The sequence below is a fragment of the Myxine glutinosa genome, chromosome 6 (assembly GCF_964187855.1).
Source record: "Myxine glutinosa chromosome 6, kmMyxGlut1.1, whole genome shotgun sequence".
Classification (NCBI taxonomy): domain Eukaryota; kingdom Metazoa; phylum Chordata; class Myxini; order Myxiniformes; family Myxinidae; genus Myxine; species Myxine glutinosa.
In genome coordinates this window covers 40,729,866-40,752,666 of record NC_136266.1, presented here as the reverse complement: position 1 = coordinate 40,752,666, position 22,801 = coordinate 40,729,866, and the positions used below count along the sequence as shown (strand labels likewise).

The window sequence follows — 22,801 nt, the reverse complement described above, 5'->3', positions numbered from 1 at the left end:
CTAACCCTGATCAGCTCGACTCTCACTCTGGTTTGATTCCAAGGAGAGTTCTTCCCAATTGTTTGCCCGATCACCAAATAATATAGGATGCATACCTTATGGACACCTGTGTCCAGAGTAGCATGAGCAACCTTTATGTCAATCATGCACACCAAAACTATACTCCCTTAAATGGGTAACCTCATAATGGGACTCAAGTACTATTATTGGGGCAGAATTGTCAATTCAAATCTGTTACCATTGCCACACCACCTGTAACCAATTTTCCCACCATCGCTAGCAAAGCTGACCGGTCTTTGAGGCACAGCCAATCACCTGTTGACTCATATCTCCTAATGAACTCAGCACAATTTGACCACACCCAGTAAAGTGCTCCACAACACCAGCATACAGGTGCCGGCTCCCTTCCGACTGCCGAGTGGAGCCCTACTACCTATTGGCTGCAACATTGGAAACCCATGAATGTGAACTCTGAAAAACCTTTCGGAGTCACGTTCATCAATATCCCAAGTTCCCTTTGGAGAAAACCTTAAATATTAAAACATACCTTCCAGCTCCCCCTTTCAACAGATAAGCCCTCAGTTCCACTCACCTGATGCAGCATTGATCAACACATTTGAGATGCCTAATTTTGCCTTAATAGCCCAAAAACTCCGTTGCCACTTCAGCAGACACATGCAAATCAGGAGTGTAAAACGGCTGAACCCAAATCAACAGGTCCACATAGTCACAGAAAAAAAATATCGTTTGCTAGGTTTTGAAAACCCATCACATTCTAATCCATCTGGATAACTTAGACAAGACATTCAATATCACTGGCAAGTTTTTGTAATATTTCCAAAGGCTGCCACTCTTACCGCCCCAGTTGCACCAAAGCCAATTCTGCCTGATGAGCATACCAAAGCGAACCATGACCCACTGGACCACCTCAGCATATATCCAAACAGGATCCTGAATGTACAAGTAATATTTCCATTGGAAAGCATATTGGAGAAATCCACCAAGTGGGCAGATTCATCCGCCACTAACCGAGCCTTGATCTCTGCTATGCACTGAAATTTGGCAGCATAGTGTTATTGTTTTGTTGTTGCCGTTTCCGTAAAATGAAACAGATGGACAGTGATCAGGGGATCAGTTGATCAAACTGCCTCTGCTTACAGTTCTCTGGGCTTCACATTTATTTTGTGAGTTGCTGGGTTATCACCGACAACATGTTCCTGACACAATGGTGTAGAGGTAGTGCACTTGCCTTTGAGCTGTCAAGCCTGGATTAGATTCTCGGCCTGACTATAAAATGTCGGATTGGTGCTTCACAGGCAAGATGTCACATCAAAAAAGCATGGCGTTCCTTGGATGGACGTTAAGCCTGGGACCAATCTCCTGGCATTAGTTTGGTGGATGTTAAAATCACCGGTTAGGCAAGTCATTGACGGCACCCTGGTCAAATTCCAAATTATTGTCTAGATGAGTGCAATTGTCACACCTTCCTCAATCCCCCACACCGCAAAATGATGCAACATGAACACCTAACTTGTAATACACTTGCCAATATGGACAAAAATACAATATGATAACTCGTTTGTTTGAATATGCCACAGCGAAGGTGATATAATAAGGAAGGCAAAACATTAATTTGTATCTCAATATATTATGGCAGGCAGGATGGCCTACACTAGAGGTATGCACACTCAACTATAAGCTGTCTAGCTTGGGTTTGAATCCCAACCCAGCTGTAAACTGTCAGTTCGGTGTGTCACAGATAGGGCAATTCATCGATGTGCGTCGTCCCTTGGATGGACGTTAAACTTGGCGTCGCGTCTGCCAGCGTTAGTTGGTGGATGTCAAAGATCCCATGGTGTCCTTCACGCAGAAGAAGCAAGCTATCGCCAGTACCAGGGCCAAATTCCAAATTCCTGCCCAGACGTCCTGTGTCAAAGTGGCCACCTGTCCAAGATTTTAACCCTGGCCATAGAAACTGCTTTGGCATCATCAGCCATGTATAAGAGCTCTGTATAAGAGCCTGGCTCATGAACTGACCTGATCCAATATGCTCAGTAGTTAAGCTACTGTTTTAAACACTTTCTTAAGATTGAAAAACTGAAGGGGAAAAATGAAAACCGAGCTGAATGATACACTACCAATGAAAAATGGACAACTGTTGAAATAAAGGACGGACAGAAATAGAGATCGTGGAAACACCTTTAGCGGACACAGGAACACGTGTTCAGCCAGAGATGAATGGACACAGAAGTCATTTTCACCGACTAGTCTAGCCATGGCCTTAGTCACACCCGATTGTATTATCGGCACCGTTTCCTTGCTTTAAATGTAGTTTGAGTCAGATAAGATGGCTCAGGGGCGAGTTGGTTCCAAAATGAAATAATATTTCCAAACTAATAGGCAATTAGGAATTCTCTTACAATTATGAAACATACAATTGTTGAGAAAATTCTTTCAACTCAAGACAAACCCTTTAAATATCGACTCGTGCGTTGTGTCAATGTTGAGGCCAGAGAGGTGCTCTCCCCTGATACAGACATAATACACACAAACGAATAAGAAGCATGAATCATTGTAATCCATTTTAAGCTGCTTCACTTAGTAAGCTAAGAAAGAAAGAACTAAGAACGCTTCACTTAGTTGTCAGAATCAATTAATTTACGCCTGCAACTCTCATATGCTTCGAGTATAAGTTCAAACCTGTTATTTGGAAAGTGTCTCTCTGAGCAAAAGGTGAGCTTGTGCAACCTCTAACCTCTGACTTCAACAAAATGTAGATCAATCTGTTAGACTATTTCATCACCCAGCATTTAAACCCTGCCCAATAGTATTAACAGCACCTGAGGAAGATATTCTGTAATTTAATGGAGGAAAGAGCAAAGAGTCGCTTCTCTCCATGTGCGACGTCCTATTGGCATGTCATAATGAAGACACACATTGTTGAAGTAATGTTTCTGCAATGATTTAGCTGCATAAGGCTTGATATAATTAGTCCATGACTGTGCGCAGAATTCTTAATGTGCTTTCAGGGCAACACCGTCCACAAATGGGGATAGCACGTAAAGGGATGGTGTCGCGTCCAAAGAGAAAACGAGCAAAGGTGACAGCACTGGGTGGCACAATGAAGAGGCTGTGGTGAGATCACCGAGTGAAAGGTGAAGTTCGGGAATCCTAGGGTGAAAGGTGAAGTTCAGGAATCGTAGGTGAAAGGTGAAGTTCAGGGATCCTAGGGTGAAAGGTGAAGTTCGGGAGTCCTAGGGTGAAAGGTGAAGTTCAGGGATCCTAGAGTGAAAGGTGAAGTTCAGGAATCGTTGGGTGAAAGGTGAAGTTCAGGGATCCTAGAGTGAAAGGTGAAGTTCAGGAATCGTTGGGTGAAAGGTGAAGTTCAGGGATCCTAGGGTGAAAGGTGAAGTTCAGGAATCGTAGGGTGAAAGGTGAAGTTCAGGAATCGTAGGGTGAAAGGTGAAGTTCAGGGATCCTAGGGTGAAAGGTGAAGTTCAGGGATCCTAGGGTGAAAGGTGAAGTTCAGGAATCGTAGGGTGAAAGGTGAAGTTCAGGGATCCTAGGGTTAAAGGTAAATATGGGGGATCTGGGATGGCCTTCCTTGCTTGAGGTCCAGCATTTAAAATCTTAAGAGCACGGACAATCCCCATAGGTCGAATTGTCATCCGTGGGAATGAGGAAATTCCTCCAGAGGAAATGCCCCACCTGGTGCGGTGAGAAAGGCGGTGCCATTGTTGTGACATTGCTCGTACCCAGAGTTCCCCGGGAAGTGACAGCACTTCCCCCAAGCTCAGTGGCTGTTTGTTTCGTCTAACAGTCTTTTGTATATTTGTTTGTTGTGTGTGTGTGTGTGTGTGTGTGTGTGTGTGTGTGTGTGTGTGTGTGCCAGGTAGCTCCACTAAGAGCTTTAGATCATGTATAAAAAAATTAAAAAGCTAAAAAATCGGTGATTCTGGAGTGAAGGATGAAAGGCGACAGAAGCCACAGCCATAGCATGGAGTGCGAGTCCTGTCAATAAGGGTTCGGAACGCTGGACGTTGGAAAACAATACCAAGGTGTGAGAAGACAATCCTATCATCCCCAGATGCTGCAAGAGACACACCATGGGGGCAATGTGGTTGTTCGCCAGTGAGTGCTGCGGTACTGAATGAGTGGCCGTAAGGCATAATCATTGAAGCGCAAGCCTGATATGAGCAAGGCGTAGTGAAGCCACACCAGGATATGAGCTGGCGTGAGTCCTCGAAGGACTGAGCAGAAATACAGGGAGGGCAGGCCATGCCACGGCCTCTGTGTTAAGGCACGAAGGCAAGTTGCTGAGAGTAAGTGATATCGAGGCTGCTGGCCAAGGGACAAATGGTGGTGCAAGGAACCTATGGTGTGCGAATTTGAAAGGGATTGATGGCCGGAAACATGAGTGTCTGTGGGATTGATCATGAGTGGTGTTTGCCAGACATGGACTGTGCACTTTGGCAAGAGAGAGTACAGTCCATGCTTTAATTTAAGTGTGACCAAGTATGCTTCTTAGTGTGACCTAACCAAAGACACCCATGAGGCACAAGTCAGAAGGAACACAGACAGTGTCACCTTGCCGGGTGTGTGTTCATGTTTAGCTACTTGTGCCTGTACGCAACTGTATGTACCTTTGTGGGCCCATTAATACCTAGTGAAGAGTGGGACTGATGTACAGCACACCCGTATCAATGAGTGGCTCAGGAGAGCACAATCTGAACTTTTCAAAGCAACCAACTGTGCTTTCAGCATGTGTTAACCTCCCCTTTGGGGGATATAACAAAGGGGAATAAACAAAGTGACCTGGATGTAAGAGGGTTGGGTTAGCTAGGGTTGATGGGGGTAGAAACACAAATCATGCATAGGGATGGGAGATGGCATGAGATGGTGGTGTTCTCCTTCAGAAGGCAGTTTCAAAAATGAGAGAAAAGAGGTATGAAAGACTGGTGGTGAGCAGTAAGCCTCGATTTTGAAAATTTAACCAGGATGTGGGAGAATACTTGCATCTTGGAGGAGTTAAGTAGGGTAAGAGAGCTGAGGGAGAAAGACTGGAAGAGGGTGGTCTTCCATGTGAGAGCAATAGGCCTTGTGCTTCACCCCCATCATGAGAGATGGCAATAATGTTGAGAGCTTTAGATTCCAAAGAATCAATAAGAGACAGATGTGATGCTGGAGTTCCAGTCCATACAGGAGAGCAATACTCCATTGAGCTATGGACAAAGGCCTCGTAAGCTGTGAGTAGTTCTGCTTTTATTTCAAGCATTTTGTAATGAGGGTTCATGGAATGCAATGGATGCGTAATGCCTCACAACAAATAATAATTAGAACAACCAAGTGTCATGTCAGTTAATTCAACTTTAATAACCACGATCGCGCTTAGCCATTGCGATGAAGCCAGATTCAGTTAAAAAAACATAAATAACTAGGGTTAATAGAACACATTACCCAACATTGTCTTGAGATACAAGGACATGGGTGGGGCCTAGGAGCGACAAATTTGATTGGTTATAATGATGTAAAATGCCATAATATCTTGTCGAAGTACTGCTAAACAGAAGGGTTTTGAAAGTGCCAAAAAGGTGATGCGTGTTCTACAGAGTTCAAATATATTATTCAATTAAAATAAATAAAGATTTTAAAGGTTGTATTAAAGCGCGGCGTTACGCGCGCTGCTTGTGAGCAAGGAGGAAGCGGACAAGCGGTAACATATAAACGTCTTTATTGTAAGACTACACTGTAACACTGAACTCCTCCGGGCTGGTCGCCCGGTGTATATCATGAGGCCACGCCTACCCCTCGGGTGTGGCCACCGCCCACTTGGTGCATGGAATGATGTCACCACGCCAGTGGGCTTTTGTGTCCGCCACACGCGCCCCCCCAGAATTCCCGCGCACCTGGAGGGCCAGTTTGTGGGGCAGTCGAATGACCCGGCCGAAGCGCCCCCTGGAGATCGGCGGCGTCCGGGGTGCAGGGATACCAGGTGGGATGCCCCTGGCTGCCCCTGGGATGGGTGCAGGACCGGGGGGCGCCGTGGCGGCGGGGCTGGGCGGTGCCGGGGGTCTGCCCGCAGGAGGGCGGCCCCGACGTGGGGGTCAGGCCACTGGCGGTGGATGGTCCACATCGAGGTGGGCCGGCTTGAGGCGGTCTACCGAAACGCGGTCAGGAGTACCGCCGATGTCCAGGGTGAAGTGCTTCGCCCCGGTCTCCAGCACGCGGAAAGGCCCGTCGTACGGGGGCCGCAGTGGTGTCCGATGGGCATCGTGGCGGACGAAGACGTACTCCGCCGTGCGAAGCTCCGGGGCGACGTGCGTCGGTGGGTGCCCGTGGCATGCCGTTGGCACCGGGGCGAACCTCTGGGCGGTCTCTTGCAGAGCGGAGCGCTGCTGTGCCGCGGACCATGGTGCCGTGGAGTCGGGGAGGAACTCGCCCGGCACCCGCAGCGGTTGCCCGAAGACCAACTCCGCCGCGGATGCGCGCAGGTCCTCCTTGGGCGCCGTCCGGAGGCCCAGCAGGACCCAGGGGAGCCTGTCGACCCAGCCGCCGTCGCGGAGGGTGGCCCGGAGCGCGGCCTTCAATGAGCGGTGAAATCGCTCACACAGGCCGTTAGCCTGGGGGTGGTAGGCCGTGGTTCGGTGCAGCCGGACCCCGAGCCCCTGCGCAACCGCCCCCCAGAGCTCCGAGGTGAACTGGGGGCCGCGGTCGGATGAGATGTCTGAGGGGGCGCCGAACCGGGCGACCCAGGTGGCGATGAAAGCCTGCGCGACATCGGCCGCCGTTGTCGACGCCAAGGGCACGGCCTCCGGCCACCGGGTGGTGCGGTCCACCATGGTGAGGACGTGGGTGAAACCCCGCGAGGGGGGCAGAGGTCCCACCAGGTCCACGTGGACGTGGTCAAACCGGCGTTCCGGCACCGTGGACGGGGCCAACGGGGCCTGGGTGTGCCGGTGCACCTTGGCGCGCTGGCACGCGAGGCATGTCCTGGCCCAGCCGCGGACGGCCTTCCGGAGGCCATGCCAGACGAACTTGTCGGCGATCAGCCTTTGGGAGGCCCTCGCGCCCGGGTGGGACAGGCCATGGATGGCGTCAAACACCTGGCGCTGCCAGCCCGCGGGCACAATGGGGCGAGGACGCCCGAGGGAGACGTCGCACAAGAGGGCCGCGCCCGCGCCGTCGAATGGCACCTCGGTGACGCGGAGGCCCGTGACGGCGGTCCGCAAGGCCTGGACGTCGGGGTCAGCGGCCTGGTCCGCTGCCATCCGGGCATAGTCGATGCCGAGGTGGACTGCGTGGGCGACGGCCCGGGAAAGGCAATCCGCAACCGGGTTGTCCTTCCCCGCGACGTGCTGGATGTCCGTCGTGTACTCGGACACGGCCGAGAGGTGACGCTGCTGCCGGGCCGACCACGGCTCGGTGACCTTGCCCATCGCGAAGATCAGCGGCTTGTGGTCGACGAAGGCAGTGAACGCCCGGCCCTCGAGCAGATGGCGGAAGTGCCTGACCGCCAAGTGAAGTCCGAGCAACTCGCGGTCGAAGGTACTGTAACGGCGTTCGGGCGGGCGAAGCTGCCGGCTAAAGAACGCCAGCGGTTGCCAAGCTCCACGCACCCATTGCTCGTGCACCGCGCCCACCGCGTAGTCCGAGGCATCGGTGGTGAGGGCGATCGGTGCATCGGGCGCCGGGTGCGCGAGCATGGTGGCGTTAGCCAAGGCGAGCTTCGCGCCCGTGAACGCCGTGTCCATCTGCTCGGTCCAGGTAACGTCGCCTTTGCCCTGCTTACCTCGGAGAGCTTCGTGCAGGGGGCGCAGGAGCTGGGCGATACGGGGCAGGAACCGATGGTAAAAGTTCACCATGCCCAGGAACTCCTGCAGCCCTCTGATCGTGCGGGGGCGCGGAAACCCCTTCACCGCCTCCACCTTGGCCGGCAGGGGGACGGCTCCGTGCCTGGTGACACAGTGCCCCAGAAAATCGATTGTGGCGGCGCCGAACCGGCACTTTGCGGGGTTCACAATCAGGCCATGCTGGCCCAGGCGTTCGAAGAGCGTGCGGAGGTGGCGTAGGTGCTCTTCGCGGGACGCGCTGGCGACGAGGATATCGTCCAGGTAGACGTAGACAAAATCCAAGTCGCGAAGGACGCTGTCCATCAGTCGCTGGAACGCCTGAGCCGCATTCTTCAGACCGAAGGGCATGCGCAGGAACTCGAAGAGTCCGAATGGCGTGATGACCGCCGTCTTCGGGACGTCCTCCGGCCTGACGGGGACCTGATGGTAGCCGCGTATGAGGTCCACCTTCGAGAAGAAGGACCTGCCCGCCAAACGGGCGGAAAAGTCCTGAATGTGGGGGACGGGGTAGCGGTCGGGAGTCGTGGCGTTATTGAGACGGCGATAGTCCCCGCACGGTCGCCATCCCCCGCCGGGCTTCGGCACGATGTGCAGCGGCGACGCCCAAGCGCTCTCTGAGCGCCGAACGATGCCGAGTCGCTCCAGGGTAGCGAACTCCGCTTTTGCCACCGCCAGCTTCGTCGGCTCGAGGCGGCGTGCCCGGGCGTAGACCGGTGGCCCGACGGTGGGGATGTGATGGGCCACCCCGTGCTTGACGGCCCCCGCCGAGAAGGTGGGCCGCGTGAGGGCCGGGAAGCCGGCGAGGAGGCGGGTGAATGCGTCCGCTGCCGGAAGCGTACAGACCAACGTGGCCGGAACCGAATCGTTCGGCAAGCCGCTTGGCAAGCCGCTCGTTGAGCTGGGCAACGCACATGCGAGCGAGCTGAACGTTTCGGCCTGGACAAGCCGTCTGCGCTTGACGTCGACCAGGAGCCCATTAGCGCACAGGAAGTCCGCGCCAAGCAGTGCCATGGGCACGTCGGCGGTGACGAACGTCCATCGGAAAACCTGCCCTCCAAACCGCAGAGAGAGGCAGCGTTTTCCGTACGTACGGATGGGCGTCCCGTTCGCGGCAAGCAGCACGGGGCCCCCACCCGCGGCGTGCTTGTCTGACGTGCCGGCGGGAATGACACTCACCTGTGCTCCCGTGTCGCACAGGTAACGGCGCCCGGAGAAGGTGTCCGTTATGAACAGCAGGCTGCTCGAACGGCCGGCGCTCATCGCCACAATTGAGCGCCGGCCCGGGCGTTTCCCGACCCGTTGAAGGAGCACGGCGGATGACACCGCCGAGCTTCGTGGCCGAACTTGGCGTGGAACCAGCACCAGGTGGTGGAGCTGGAGGAGCGCGGCTGGCTCCGCCAGGCCGGTGGAGTCGACGGGTTTCCCCGCGGTGGCGGTTTTCGCCGCGGCGGTGGGCGGGGCGTGGCGGCGTTCACGAGGTGCGTATCAGCATGCTGCTGAACCACAGCGTGCTGTAGAAGATGATGCTGTGGAACATCAGCGTGCTGTAGAAGATGATGCTGTGGAACATCAGCGTGCTGTAGAAGATGATGCTGTGGAACATCAGCGTGCTGTAGAAGATGATGCTGTGGAACATCAGCGTCGAAGGCCGTGACGGCCACGCCAACGCTCGCCCGCGTGTCCGAAGCGGCGAAGTACTTGTCCGCCTCGGCCGCCAATGCTCGGGGTTCCGTTAGCCCGGTCCCGGCCAACGCGAGGCGAACCTGCGCTGGAAGTTGGCGACGGAAAAGCGCCCGGAATAGCGAACCGGGGGCTTCGTCGCCCAACAGTGACAGCATATGGTCCATTCGGACCGACGGGCGCGTCTCACCGAGCTCGGGGAGATCCAGGAGGTGATCGGCCCGTGCGTCGTCCATGAGGCCGAACGTGGCTAGGAGTAGCCGCTTGAGTGCCTCGTACTTGTGGCCGTCCGGTGGGTGGCGAAGGACGGACACAACTCGAGCGGCCGTGCCGGGCCCGAGGGAGGCGACGACATGGCAGTAGCGCAGGTCGTCGTTGGTGAGGCGCCGAAGCTGAAATTGGGCTTCGGCTTGAACGAACCAGACTTCGGCCTGGGCCTCCCAAAATTCGGGAAGTTTAATCGCCATTGCCTTGTCGTTGTGTTCGGAAGGATCGCTACGGCAGATCCAACGTCGAGGGTCACCAGTAAAGCGCGGCGTTACGCGCGCTGCTTGTGAGCAAGGAGGAAGCGGACAAGCGGTAACATATAAACGTCTTTATTGTAAGACTACACTGTAACACTGAACTCCTCCGGGCTGGTCGCCCGGTGTATATCATGAGGCCACGCCTACCCCTCGGGCGTGGCTACCGCCCACTTGGTGCGTGGAATGATGTCACCACGCCAGTGGGCTTTTGTGTCCGCCACAGTATAATGGTATAATTTTTTTATTTTAAGTTTACCGCCATTGATGCAGAGTCTTTTACACCCCCTTATTTAACACGTTACATTCGTTTTTCATGCATATTGTTTATATCCTTTATGACATCCTCAAAAACAGTAAGCTTCCTGTTTGGAATCATTTTCAATTTTGTTTGGCTGCCTGACAGGCAGACAGAATAAAAAAATCTATCCCGCTCCTCTCTGCAAAGTAAATTCAGATCCAAAGGACTGCTAAACTTGAGGTTCGTTTTCCGATTCGTGTTCAAAATATAACATTCAATTGAAATCAAGTTGTTCCTCAAGCATAAACTGACGTTTGTAAACAGAAAGAAAGACAAACAGATGTGAACCAATTGCTTAACCCTGCTTTTCGCTTCATGTGCGCAGGGTAATGATGCAAGTTTATGAGAAATTTGATCAATTAATAGGTGTTACACCTTTGTTGTTTTTGAGTAACAACATGATCGTGCGTGCTACGAAATGCATTCAATTTCTTCAGCATCGACTTTAAGAAAACACCTTTTAGCACAACGGCATGGCACGATAATGGTGCACTTTCTTATACAAGTATCAAACTTTGCACATATGTTAAGAAATGTATTCCGAATGATTTTAGATATATTTCATGGTGGACATTTCCAATGAAATATTTTCATGGAGGACATTTTCCAAGATTTCTGCTTAGATGCTGGTCAAGTGTACACTGTAAAAGGTGTATTGCAGCTGGCCTGGAGGTATGCCACGTTATGAACGAGTACGAGAATGCTCTTCATCACAAGAATACGAACACTTGGCATCATGATCAGACAGCCAGCGTTCAAACTAAATATTTGAAAGATGTCAATGCACTCATATATGATGAAAAAACTTGGCAATCCATTTAATAAGGAAAATAACGACATGATCGTTCATGATACAAAGGAGATTGTTGACTCTTCTGTGGTAACACCTGTGCAAAAGGCACATATACTAGGAGAGGAGCAATTTGATGCCTTCATCAAGGAACGCCTCATTGAGAGAACAGTTTCAGTTCATGATACCTTAGCTAGAATGAAATTCCCCTTGTTTGTATCCCCCTTAACCGAAACAGCTGAAAAGGGCAAACAAAAGCTGATCTCCATGAAGAGCGATGTGCAGCTCTTTTCGATGCTGCATGTGGGATGCCAGACACGTGATGGAAATTTAGACCATTTCTTCTGGCATGAAAATCAAGCATGCCCTACATCACTCTCCACTGCTGGAAAGCTATATTTTGGGAGCAAAAGTGACCTTGTATTGCCTGGAGGATAGTGCTAACGTAAATTCAGAAGCTCCTTTTGTGACTGCAGTTATACTGGATGGGGATGTCATAGTCCAGTTACTTGAGTTTCAACGAGTATGCAAACTAGGACTTCATCCCCTACATCTTGTCACAGCTGAGAAATGGTGCACGACTGGATTTCGTTTGGGACAGGTATATCGCTGACAGCCTTAAAGGAACACCCAGAGCAAAACTGGACAAGGGGGTGCGCAGAAGGATTGTTGGATGTGCCTCTCCGTACCGAGCTTAACTCCCTCTGCGTGTATTAGAACAAGGAAGAACTCAGAGAACCGTACTGCACATAAATGAGCACCAGAATCACAGGAAAGGAACGTGTTGTGACATTTATTGAACATGTTACCTGCATTCCAGCCTAAAAGAGTCTTCATATTCTAACACCATACAACTATGAAGAGATAGATACCCGTTTGGTGCTCCATGCAGTTCACACTACAAAGCATGGTCACCATAGAACTCTCATACACACTGTTGATACAGATGTTGTTGGTCTTGCAGTAATGGCCGTTCAAGCACTTCCAGACAACTCCGAGCTATTGATTTCCTTTGGGATGGAGAAAGCGTTTCGTAACCTGGCAGCACAGAAGATAGCAGTCAGCCTTGGACCACATATATCTTTGCCCTTCCGATGTTTCATCCTTTGATAGGGTGTGACACTGTATCAGCCTTTGTTGGGCATGGACATCTCTGCCAGAACTTGCCACAGCACTCCTAAGCCTATCCAACACCCCACAATACATTCCAGAAAAGAGCATGAAAACAATCGAGGGGTTTGACATTATTCTGCATGACAGGATTAGCAAGTGCATTAATGTAGATTGTAGATGCTGCAAGAAGAAAATTGTTTGTCATGAAGAATTAAGTTGAGCAGATTCCCCCACCAAAAGTTACACTTGAACAGCATGTCAGAAGGGCGGCAAATCAAGGTGGACATGTGTAGGGTCAAGCACTAATTCCACATCCCGACCTGCCCTGTCCTTCCTCTGGGTGTGGTTGGACAAATAATCAAGACAGACAATACCAGCCTCTATGGACAACGCTACTTGAAGCATCCAAGACCTGTCATTAATTGATTTCTTGTGCATGTATAAAAGGAAGTAAGTCTTCAAAATGCAAGTGCAAAAAGGCGACACACCAGTGCACAGATCTTTGTTCCTGTGTAGGAAAATTCTCTTAAAAGGTTATACTGTTATTGAGTTATATATTGCAGCTTGTCAATGGAAATATTATTTGTGCTTTTAAAAACTGGATTCATATGTAACCCACTGGGAAATTTGTGAATATGCTTATGCATATTCAATCATTGAAGCTAACCCACATTCAATCATATTCAATCAATCATTGGAATCTCCCGCGATGAAGCTAACTCCAAGGGCCTTTCACTCACTCACCGCAGGCAGGTTGGTGGTCTTTCCGTCTTCTACCGACTCCTCTCTGGCCTTGCCCCCCCAGCCCTCTCTGGGCTCTGTCCCCCAAATATTCCTACAGGTCGCACAAGATCTGCCTGCAACCCTCTTATGGTTAAACTGACAAAATCAAGACTTTCTGCTCACCTTCACTCCTTCATTCCCCTTTTCTCCCGCCTCTGGAACAAACTCCCTCACTCTCTTCAATCCCACTCCACCCTCCAGGTCTTTAAAACAGCTGTTCACCACCATCTCTTATCCTCCCCCATCCAAAACCTTGATCTTTTCTACCCCCGCTAATTTCGGTCCCCTTGTGTTTTATACCTCTCCCCCCCCCCCCCCCCCCTTCCCACGCCTCCTGCCCCCAAGCCCTCTCCCTCCCACACTTCTCCCTGCTCTCAAATGTTGTGGTTGTGTGCTTCTCCTTCTCTGCCCATCTTGTCTTCCGCTCCCTCTTTTTGTATATTTTGTTTGTCTGGTTGATTTGTTTGTGAAATAAATGTTAGCTCTTGCACGAGCCTCGATTCAGTATACAAAAAAAAAAAAAAAAAAAGCTTTTTGATCTGACAGCCTCTTGGTGGCTATTTTGAAAAATGCCAACTGTATTATGTAGAAGGACTATTCAAAATGGTATGGAATCTAAAAAGATAAGCACGTTTACACATTTGGTGTAAACTGATCATGAACATTTCTCGGAATGCATCTTTTTCTAATTTTACTTGGTATAGTATTTCTCTTTGTATACAAAGTCAAGCTTCGTGCAAAAGTGAGAACAAAGAACACATCAGGATGCAACAGAACAAAAGTAACAACAGAAAGAGTGGGGGCAGGAGGGGAAACACACCAACAGCAGGTTTGAGGGACAAAATAGAGTGAGACGGACAAACAAGGGATGCGGGTAGGCTTCTTGAAGATGTGTAATCAATTTGAGACTTATACTGCACAAGAAAGTGCACGATTATTCTGAAATAAAGTGCTGTACCACCGGACTACTTGTGAAGAATGGGGTGTTGGTTTTTCCAACTTGACACAACATGGCATCCGTTCGTTTTGAAAGGTCATCAAGATGAATAGGTCAATTATTATAGCAATTTCCTGTATGATTCGTAAGGCCAATCAAATCTGGAGTCTCTGCTGCAGTTCACACAGGTGAAACAAGGTTATCTTAATCTTTCTACTACTCTGGCTTCCCTCTGGTTCTTACAGACTGCAAGTGTATCCAGCCGCTGTTGATGACATTTGGCTGCACCATGATGAGGTACTTGTCTCCAAAGATTTATCTTGCAACAAGTGACTCACAATTGTTAACATCAGTGCCAAATGATTTCATTTCTTTCTTTTGCAATGTCTTTGAAACACAACTGTGACCAGCCATTCTTCTGTTGGAAACATTATAAATGTGAAAGACCCACATTTGAGCAGAACATTTTAATGTCGTTAAATTAAAGCCATACCTTAAATCAAAGACAGGCCTAGGTACATTTTGGAGTTCCCAGAGAAAACATCCTTGGAATGCGGCTTTTCTCCATGAGTTAGACATGACAAAGGCAGCGAAGGGGTCTATGCTTTTGAAGTATAAGTATATCAGGCAACTTACAGGTAGTGGCCAAAAAATGGAAACACCTGAATAAACGAGGGATACAGAGCAATGGCTTCCACACAGGTCTGGCCAATGTGTTAAGCAAATAACATCCCAGCATGCTTAGGGTCATGTATAAAAATGCTGCACAGGCCTGTTTGCCTATAATGATGGCTAGGATGGCTGCAAGAGGATACCCTCCAATGTCCCCATCCACAGAGCACGTGTGGTCACCCAATGGTTTGATTAGCATGACACTGATGTTATTCATATGTCATGGCCTGGGACAGCATACACCAACATGAAATGAACCCTAACCCACTTGCCCATGCTTTTAAACGTGTGCAGACGGTATTAAAAACTCACTTGTATGACACTGCTAAGAGGTAAAAATCTGACTGACCTTCAATGTAGATTGATTATTGGACGCAGGAGGGCTCATGAGGTTTCAGTCACTTTGGGCCTTTTCAAGTCAACTATAGGCAACATGCTTAGGAAATGGAACACAACAGGTCATGCCAATGTGGAAAATAAGACAGGCGAGAAATTGTTGACTCATTGGGCCGTAAGATTTTTAAAACATGCGACGGACTGACACTACACCTAACATCTATGAAAGTTTTGGTATGGTGTTATTGACATGATCCCAGCAATGCTTCTTGTACAATATGGACCAACACCCTATTTTGAATCAAATAGGCGGTTGTGAATTAATAATCCGGCATATTTCCTTCTTGTCCCAATGCTTTCGATAAAACAGTGTACGACAGAATTCAAACTGCACGAAAGGGCCTTTACAGGACTTGGTGATGTAGTGGTGAGAGCATCCACTCTCAGTCTGGGAGGTCAACAGGTCAGTCATACCAAAGACTTTTAAAATGGGAAATGCTTTAATGGGACATGCTGCTTCTTTGCTTGATGTTGGCATTTTAAAAGGATAGAGCACGGAAAAAAAAAATCATAGATTGGCAACCATTCCATAGGCTTGATTGGCCTAATGGCCTCATCCTATGTTGAGTCCCTTAAGGAACTCATATTAAGAGGTGTTTTGGAGGCAAGTACGTACTAGCAGTTTATCAATAAGAGTGACAGGAATACCTACGCTAAAGTGGCTGTTGCATATTTCTTTAAGAAGGTACTATGTACTGTCTAATAATTGTATTCACAGTTTCTCCTTAAGCTTCAACTGATGTGGAGAAGTTTCTCTGTAGCCCATTATATCCTGTAGAGCAAGTAGTTGCTACGAAATATATCTCAAAATCACGAGATTTACAGAGTTGTGACACAAATTGCACAACATTTTGGACTTTAAACATTTCTCTCCTTTGTAAAGTGAATTCATGTAAAGTGATAGAGAAGCTTTTGTAAAGTTTACTTTCATATTTTTATATTTACAAGAAATTATTTGTAAACTTTACTTTTGTAAAGTTAAATTAATTTATGTAAAATATAAATTACTGCTGTTTTTCAGACCTACTCCCTGTCCGGGAAACGGCTATAGCACTTATCAAGGCCGGATAAGTTGAGTACAACGCAAAAAGGAGAAGAGAACGTACAAATAGAGAGTTGCTTCAATATATGGGAATGGAAACTGTCACTCAAGTAAACATTCCAAATATTTGACGCCATCTGTTTATTACATACACAAAATTGTATAATTTTGACCTCTATCCCATTCCCCCAACCTCCCTCTCACCCCCTTGCACATCTCTTTCCTCACTTCCCCTGGCTCCTATACCTTCTCCCAACATCCTTTGCCTTCATGACACTCCTGAGCCCTCCTTTCCTCCTTTTTGGTTTCCTCAGTTTTATTACCCCGATATCCATTGCGTACATCATATATTGAAGGTCTCCTTATGCTCATTTGCTCCTAAAACCACAACCGAGATGTAGAAAAGACCACGAACAGGACTTGCAACATTAGTGGTCTATTTACATTCAGAAACGATGCATGTTTTTAGGATGGCTTAGTAGTTAATACCAAATGAATAAACCTGTCTGACACTTCCTGCAGTGGAAATGTCATGGTCCTCCCTCAGAAGAAAGAGGGCCCACTAGAGACTAAAGTTCAAGGTGAAGTTTCCACGACATCAGAAGCTGAACGAATCAGGAAGTACACATTTTTGGTAACAATTTGTCTTTGTGACCCCAATGTCTGTGGTATAAAAAGTGGTAATTTCAGTGGGAATATTTTGCCAAAGATACAGCCAGTCAAGAACAAATGCGGTATCCAATAGACTGTACATGTTGTTAGATGTCGCAGATTAGAAAACGCAAGGTGTAGGAGAATGGACTAAGAAAGGTCTAGAGTTACTATCCAATCTGAATGTCTGTGGCGAGAAGCTTCCATTTCAGGAGAGTGGAATCGGTGAAATATAAACGAAAAATGTACTGAAGGGATATGGTCGCCGGTCGGAGACTCAACAAACTGTCACTTTATTAGACCACTGAAGTGGTTATAAATTTGGGAGGTTATTATTACGACAAAATGGCATCCCACTATGTTCCACCTGATACAGGGAATACAAATAGCTATCCATCCGAGGTACCTGTCCAAAGGTGTACTCCCAAGTAAAGACATCATGGGATCTATATGGTCCACACTGCAAACAGGACCGCCAGCATCACGACTCATTCACAAGATTACGTTTTCTATGATCCAGTACTTCCTGCAAATCATCGAATTGAGAAGTAAGGTCATGGGCGAGCAAGCTATACCGAGGAGGCCGGTTCTGAACAGGTCTTTCTCCTAAACGATCAAAGCATATCAGAAATGTGAAAGACCCACATTTGAACAGAACATTATAATATTGTTAAATCAAAGCCGCATATTAACACTTTTTAAAAAATGGTTCAATTGTCATTTAAAACATGATGTCAGCAGTTCCGCTGTCTATTAAGAGATGAAGCAAAATGTATTTAAGCCTGAATATTGTTAGATTATCAAAGGTTTGCAACAAGTTTATTTTCCCTATTTTCGATTTCTACAGCCGATGACATCATCACACCAAACACATAAATAGATTGGCTTTCCAGGTTAATTTATAGGGAGTCGGAGTTATATCGGATACATCAGTACAACCTCATTTGCATAGAACTGAAACGAATATTTGAAACAAAAAAAAGTTAGCCTACATGTTATTGGACGCAATCCAAAAGTTAATTATTGGGGACAATGGGATTGAAACTCGTAGTTGTTGAATCAGAACCCAAAGTGCTTTTCAGGAATCCCATGGTTGTTGTGCCTCGAGTTTGTACCTTTTGCATAAAACATATTGTTACCCCTTCTGTAATGGAATCGAATGCAAGGTGAGTGTGCATGCCCAAAACAAACTTTTATATTTTAAAATCTTTCTTTTAAGAACACCTTTTTGGGGGGTTGACCAATTTAGCGTTCACTTCATTTAGCGATCATTTAGCATTCCAAAATTTCATCTATTACTGAAAGGAGAAGCATCCGCCCGTCTATGTGTGTGTCTGTCAGGCTTCATTACCTCCACCACCGAAGGTGGATGGAGGTTACGTTTTCTCCCCTGTCTGTTTGTTTGTCTGTTTGTATACAAGATATTTCAAAAAGTTGTGGACGGATTCGGACGAAATTTGGTGGAGAGGATGGGTATGTGAAACTGATTTGATTTTGGTGAAGATTCGGATCTGGATCTAGATCTGAGAATTTTTTTAAGTGATTCTTCACAATTGAGCGCTAGGGCTATAACCAATATATTGCACAATATCTCAAGAGGTTATGGACGGATTCAGACAAAACTTGGTGGAGAGGTTGGTTGGGTGACGAGAACAAAAGTATTTGATTTTGGTGAAGATCCAAATACGAATTTATTTTAAGTGATTCTTCACCATTGCGTGACAGGGCCAAAAACGATATGTAGCATGATATTTCAAAAAGTTGTGGATGCCTTATGACAAAACTTGGTGCATGAATTGGTAAGTGACTAGACTACTAGACCAAGCCGATTAGATTTTGGTTCATGTCGGATTCAGATTTGACCTATCAGTGGAATGCAGAACGTAAACTGTTCAGCCTGGCGGAGGTATGCTCTCTACCGAGTACCGTTCCAGATAAAAAAAATGGTTCCTGCTGTCATAGAAGAATAAAAATGGTACCATTGGAAAGCGAACACTCGATTTACTTGGAACAAAAATTCGTGTCCATTTAATAACAACAATGCCTGTTTTCAAATCTTGGCTTTCCAGAATGGAGTAAGAAGAAGCAAGACCCTCAAGCTTTAATGTAGCGGTTGCTACAGTATGACAGCAGGAACCCTTTAGAAATTACATAGCATGATGTACACAGTAGGAGCACACACAATTATATATAGTAATACTTCTTGGAGAAATAGAAAATCCCACACACTCCTTTCAAATAATTTTGTCTTTCTTCTCCCTGACACTGTAATAAGCAGTTTGTGATGATCCGAAGTAATATTTAAATATTACCTAAATCAAGTAATTCTCAGTATCATATGTAATCATATTACCTCCTCCACCAAAGGTGGATGGAGATTATGTCTTTACCCCTGTCTATTTGTTCGTCTGTGGACAGGATATCTCAAACAGTTGAAGATGGATTCGGACGAAATTATTAGATTTTTGTGAAGGTTCGGATCCAGTAATTTCTTAAGTGATCCTTCACCGTTGAGATATATATATGTATGTATATATTATTTATTATTTGATATACACTGTATATCAAACAGTTATGAACAGATTATTATGACAAAACTTGGTGGATGACTTGGGTAGGTTACAATAACAAGTCAATTGGATTTTGCTTCAACTCTGGATGCAGATCCAGCCTATCAATGGGATATAAAACGTAAACTGTTCAGCCTGGCAGAGGAATGTGCTCTACCGAGTGCCGTTCCTAGTTCTTTTAGAGTTTTAATTAGTATTTTCAAGAAAATCAAGTTTATTTCTCACTGGGAATGTTTCCATCGTTTTCATTTTATTTTACATAATAAGCAACATGACATCTATAACCCTTTACCAGAAGTATATACACTTTACTGTTTGACCAATATATAAATGCTCCAAAGTATCATATTAAATCACTTCCAGACAAATGAGAGCCTTATGCCATTCTGCATAATATCATTCCGGTCAAACGTGTGATGTGATCCTTGTATAATAATGACAATGAGTAAGGGGTGGACTATGATGACAAGATGATGGATATAAATACAGGTTGAAAAAAACCTTAATACTTTCCACTTAAGTCAAACAGACTTTAGACATCTTCTTTGTCCAAACTTGCATAGGTTACAATTAGAACAGACAATTTGTTTTCAGGGCCATCTTTTTTTATTACATACACAAATATTTCGATCTGGCCCCTGTATGCTCACAACGTGCTTTTTTCACTCTTCCATCCTCTTACTCTCATAATCTCCCAAACTTCCTTCCCTTCTCTCCCCACACTTGCCTACCAATATTCCCTTCTCTCTCATATCATCGTCCCTTCTCTTCATTTTCTCATTTGTCTCATTTTATGCCTCCCACTGCCTTTCCCCCCCCCCCCCCCCACTATGAAATAAATATATGGCCCGTTATCATGCAACCAGTGTAAGAGTAAGTTCTGATGTTGAACATTTGATTGTTAATTTAATGATTGGACCACAATGGTGGGTTTGATTCACAGTGAATCTGCTTACATTCCAAGGAAATTTAATATAGAATACCACCACCCCCAAACCAGATGTAAAGTCTCCTTCTACACCACGTGGTCAATTTAAAAAGTCCTATGTGAAAATATGCGTTGGCCAATCGCTTTATGCAACATAATGAGCTCAAAAATGCTCCAACACGTGATATGCCATTGGTCAAGAGAGGCCATGTACGTATTGCATACAGAGAGGGGGAGGCGGGATGCAGTGAAGCTATAAAATTGAATATATTAAACACAAGGGAGAAAGTAAGAGTTAAGGTGAGAGAAATGGGTAAGAAGAAGGAAAAAGGGAAAGGGGGAGATACGAGTGAGGGGCATGTACAAGGTTTGGAGAGTTGGGGTTGGGGGATTATCCTCATGGTGTCTTTTGGCACGTAATGCCACACTTCGGATGGGTGAAGGTGAAAAACTCAACCATTTTGTGTACATAATATCAAGAGGCCAAAAGGTGGAGGGTGTGCGATGGGCACAAAAGGGTGTGCGATACACTCACGCGTATAAGATTTCTCTTGTCACTTGAATGTTCAATTGGTGATACAGTGACTGCATGTTTTCACCCTGCATGGTGCAGATATCACTCGGTCATCTTCTTATCCCATTCCTGGGTCAATGCTCATACGCACTGACATCCTGATGTTAGAACATCCTAGCAACATGAATATCTTTGAAACAATAGTACTATTGTATACAACACCAGCTCAATGTACACCCACAATCCCATAAAACAGTGGTGTTTATAGTTATAGTTATACAGCAGCTCCATCATGTTATCTTAACTTCACCCTCTTTCCCCATTTCTGTTGGACTCTTGTCAATAAATATAATTCTACACTGCTTCCAGAAACTAAAAACCGTTGTAAAACCTATTGCATGTTACATCATGTAATTGATCCAATTTGCCCAACCAGTTCAGGTTGATGCCAACCCATAGGCGTAGAGCCGGCGGGGTGGACGGGGCGACTGCCCCGAGCGCGGACATGGATGGTGCACCAAATTACACCCCCTAAAACATGATTGTTCTCAAGCTCCATTTGGTTGTACTGCATCTTATTATAATAGAGCAAACGTAAATGGTGATGTTTGTATGTTTGTTTATTTGTAACCAAAACGTCTTCTTCTTCAAAAAAGAATTAACACCCAAAACACATTCGGTGAACTCTTAATTACATTCTTTTGGAATATACCTTTTGACGATTTAGACTGCTGAGACCCCTCAGACATTTGATGACCATTTCAGTCCACCAAGACCCCTGAAGACCCAAAACACCCTTAAAGACTGCAAAGACCCAAAATACCACAAAGTCCCAAAACACCCTGAATACCCAAAATACCCTTAAAGACCCAAAGGACCCAAAATACCCTGAAGACCCAAAATACCCCGAAGACCCAAAACACACTAAAGACTCAAAACACCCCAAAGACCCAAAATACCCTTAAAGGCCCAGAGGATTCAAAAGGTCCTGAAGACCGAAATGGCACCAAAGATCCAAAACACCCTGAAGACACAAAAGACCCTTAAAGATCCTTAAAGACCCCGAAGACCTAAAAGACCCTTAAGTAAATATCCCGAAGAACCAAAATACCCCCAAAGACCCTTAAAGACCCAGAGGAACCAAAAGACCCAAAACACCCAAAAGACCCAAAATATCCTGAAGACCCAAACATCCCTGAAGACCCAATTTTGGCCGATCTCCCCCACCATCCCCCATCACCATCCACCCATCCCCACTCCACCATTCCCCCACTTCCCCCCACGATCCCCAGTCCACCATCACCACCACAAACCCACACCCACCATTCCTCACTCCCTGAGAAAGCAGACATGGTCAAAGATGCCTATCCCTCTGAAACGACGTGTGGAGAGGTGCGCGGAGCATACCGAGTCACGCTAGTATAAATTATAATACAACGGACTCGTGAGAGCATGAGACATAACTTTCAGAACCACGTTTTACATTTTAAACTCCGTGCTACGTGTCAATGTGTCATGTCGAAGTTTAAAAACTACTTCCATCCAGTTTAACATTTTTGGTAATTACTAATCACCTCCTCACAGTAGATACATCCATATTAGTAATTATGGGGCTGCCAGCTGCGTAAATCTATTCTCTTATATAATTATTTTGTGAATCTTGAACAGTCGAGGTCAAGCATCCTGTAATACGGTGATTGGAGATCAGCCATAGGCCAAAGGGAAGGAGGGGTTATAATTGTTGGACAGATATTTTGTAATGATGTAATTACGTGTCGATCAGATCAAGATGTCTCGGATTGTTTGAGCCCAATTAGCGAAGGCTAAGATAACGTGTCAAGTTAGTTCTTTAACTTCCTTGTCACTATCTTAGATTGGAATCGCTACTTTTCTATAATTTCACCCTCTTTATAATGTGTGCGGCCATCCGAGGATTATTGTCATCAATGATCTTCCGGTTACAAGTGACTTATTACATAAATATATAGGAAGAAAATCAAATTCAATTCAAGTAAGAAAAAATACTTATTTACTTTCAAAACTTCATTTTTCT

The 22,801-nt window shown here is 46.6% G+C and overlaps 1 protein-coding gene across 1 annotated transcript in view; it reads right to left on the bottom strand.

Annotated features, from left to right (window-relative positions):
- Positions 1-22,801, bottom strand: part of LOC144892706 (uncharacterized) — a 137,208-nt gene that overhangs the window by 53,210 nt on the left and 61,197 nt on the right. Inside the window, exon 3 of the mRNA XM_078781014.1 lies at positions 20,770-20,834. The gene's annotated coding sequence lies outside the window, so the exon portion shown is untranslated. The remainder of the gene's footprint in view (positions 1-20,769; positions 20,835-22,801) is intronic.